Below are 2,804 nucleotides of genomic sequence, written 5' to 3' on the forward strand. Positions count from 1 at the left end.
TCACACATTGCTCATGCAGATACAAAAACAGCCCCATGGCACCAATCTACTTCTCCTGCCACAGCATGGGTGAATGAGTGACTATATTTATCAGTGCAGAGCACTGGTAGAATTACATGGGGTTGTATGGATGGAAGACAAGGGATGCTAAGTTTAGTACCTAAATCCAAGTTTAATTTTGATGACCACAGTATTTGTAAATGGGAAAAGATACATTATTTCAAACATACCAAAGATGTCAGGGTCAACTAAGAGTCCTTTGTTGGCTGGGCCTCTAAGTAACCTATAGGAAACACAGATAAAGAAAATATTGTCACTGTGCAGCTGCATGAGACATTCAAAAGTAGTAATTTAAGTGAGGAAAGGTATTAGCAGGACATTGTACTTATCTGATGGGAGCTTGATTTGCAACAATGCCATCTCTTTGATGGTCAATACATGTATGGGTTTTGGAACCTGCAGAGGTAAAAATGAATACATTGGTTTGGATTCCATGATGTACTTAACATACTTCCATCTTCTAACAAGACTAGTTGGTGGTGCCACACACATTGGTCTGCCATTAGTCCTTAGAAATAAAGATCTCATACTGAATTTAGACATCTGCGATGAAGCACCCCACTGCATTTAATCCCATGGTAATCCAGGTCTCCAAGCTTTCTTAGCCATCCATCACAGAAAAAACATCTCCTAATCCCTCATGCGTACAAAATGTTCAGCATTGTGTTGGCGGGAGCCCTCCTTTTGCTCTGGGTTTATTGTCCAGGAGAAAAACTGCTCCATCCACTTTTGATTTATGTTCACTATTGCTAGTACCTTTTCCCACCAGGTTAGGTGTTTGGGCAACCAGGCTTCTAAATTTATCTTTAATTATTTGGAGGTTCTTCCCACCATGTTGCCGGGTCAGGGTCTTGACCCCTCCCAACCTCTCATAGGCGTACCAAGGCATATGCCAGAGCTGATCCTATCCCAGCGGAGGGGTGATGGAGTTGGGGGACTTAAGCCATGACCCCCTAGGCATACAATGTATCTGGGTTCCTCCTGTTTCTGGCCCTATGGATAAGACCCGGTACAGAACAGGAGGAGCAAACTGCTTGCCCTAATGGACATTAACTATCCTTCCCCATTCAGGAGCAGATTGGGATACCAACACTCACTGCACGAAGCACAGAGCTGCTGGGCAACTAGAACTAGCAAGAGACTGCACAGGAATAGGGCAGAGCCAAAAACACTCCACAAATCGTGTAAAGTGAGGCACCAAGGATAGAAAGAGGAACAGAAAACAATCACAGTGTTTACTGGCTGGCAGTAAAAATATGGAGATTGAAAAGGGATGCGGAAAAATGCCCTCGTGAAGACTTCCAGGGGAAGTCCCAGCACAGAATGGAAGGGTATGGGAGGAAATGACAGTAGATTAGCTAGTTAATGACAGGGGAAAACAAGTGAGCCAAGTGTCCAATGGAAGCACAAGGAAGTATCTAGACAGGAAAGAGAGGGCTATAAAAATCCAGGAGTGTCAGCTGGCAGTAAAAGATGCTTAGGCGAGGTTGGGAAGAGTTGAAGTAGGACCAAAAGCCAACATACACATGTGCAGCAGGTGGAGGACTTAGAGGCGGGTTTGCTTTGTTAGGATGGAGTGAAAGTAAGGCTTTGGGACTGCGTAGTTGGTACCAGTTTAGTTGTATGTGCTTGAATGAGAGAGCAAGAAAGAGAATGAGAGGGGGACAGATAGGGAGAGGTTAGATCAGGATATAAAAGGCAAAATAGAGATAGACTAGGAGGAGAGAGTAGAGAAGGGATGCATGGATGAAAGGAAGCACAGTAGACAATGTGCAATGTACAATATTCAAATAAATATATTTAACATGTGTGTTCTGAATGGCATTTATGTACCTTTTATAGCTTCTTGTCGATGACATCCAGTGTTAATCTTCGCTTTTGCTACATTCAAGGTCCTGCAGGTAGCGTGCCAAAGTGGTCACCTGTCTTTCTTTTGCCATCATCGCTGTCTCCCTTGGTTTCACAGGGTACACCAAGAAGTCTGTTACAAGAAGAAATGTCCTCTGTGCATATAAGAAATGAAAAATTATTATATTTCTCAAGATATGGAAATTGTTCAAATATTTAATGAAGTCACATCCACAAGAATAATCTCCGTTTTTGGTGGTCTATTTATCTTGTTTCCTTCCTGCTTTTCTATTTTTCTGCCTAATTGGTTATTTATTCCCATTGTATGGCGTTTCGGTGAAACAGTTGTGTAAGCACAATACATAAAATTATAGCGCTGTAGGCTTACGCAATCTATTGCAAATTTTACAAGGGTATCGACCACAAGATGTCTTCACAGGAATGCCGGGGGAAGACTAAGGTTTCACTTGCATATTGACTGATACAATAAAGCATTTATTTTAATATGAGGATCAACCACCTTTCTTTTTTACCCAAGGGGTGCTTACTTCTGATGCTGTTGCTGGACCAGTACTGGGATGAGATAAAAACACTCTGTTCCGGTCCCCCTCTTTTTTTCCACTGAAGAGCCAGTTCCAGGCAGTGTTCGATGACCACCTTCTGATGCAAATCCATTCTGTCACAATACACTGAAATAGTAGCACAAACATTAATATGACACATTATAATAGCAACAAATGGCACTTCTTACTGGGCAATGAGCTGCTATGGCATTCACAATGCACCTGTACACAAGTGTTTCTAGGCTTCTAGTTTGACACAATTGGTTTCATTTTTATCTGGATATTCAAATTTGTTAGAACACTATGCTTACAAGAAGCTAGTATTCACCTCAG

At 42.0% G+C, this 2,804-nt stretch overlaps 1 long non-coding RNA gene across 1 annotated transcript; it reads right to left on the bottom strand.

Moving 5' to 3' along the window:
- Positions 1 to 264: 264 nt before the first annotated feature.
- On the bottom strand, positions 265 to 2,585 carry LOC138510926 (uncharacterized). The gene is made up of 3 exons (XR_011280472.1): positions 2,457 to 2,585; positions 1,894 to 2,063; positions 265 to 456 (listed from the first exon to the last, which is right to left on the bottom strand). It is a non-coding gene; the product is annotated as an uncharacterized lncRNA (long non-coding RNA).
- Between the last annotated feature and the right edge of the window lie 219 nt (positions 2,586 to 2,804).

This window comes from Ambystoma mexicanum, chromosome 6p (genome assembly GCF_040938575.1).
Source record: "Ambystoma mexicanum isolate Mex_15411 chromosome 6p, UKY_AmexF1_1, whole genome shotgun sequence".
In the NCBI taxonomy this organism is placed as follows: Eukaryota; Metazoa; Chordata; class Amphibia; order Caudata; family Ambystomatidae; genus Ambystoma; species Ambystoma mexicanum.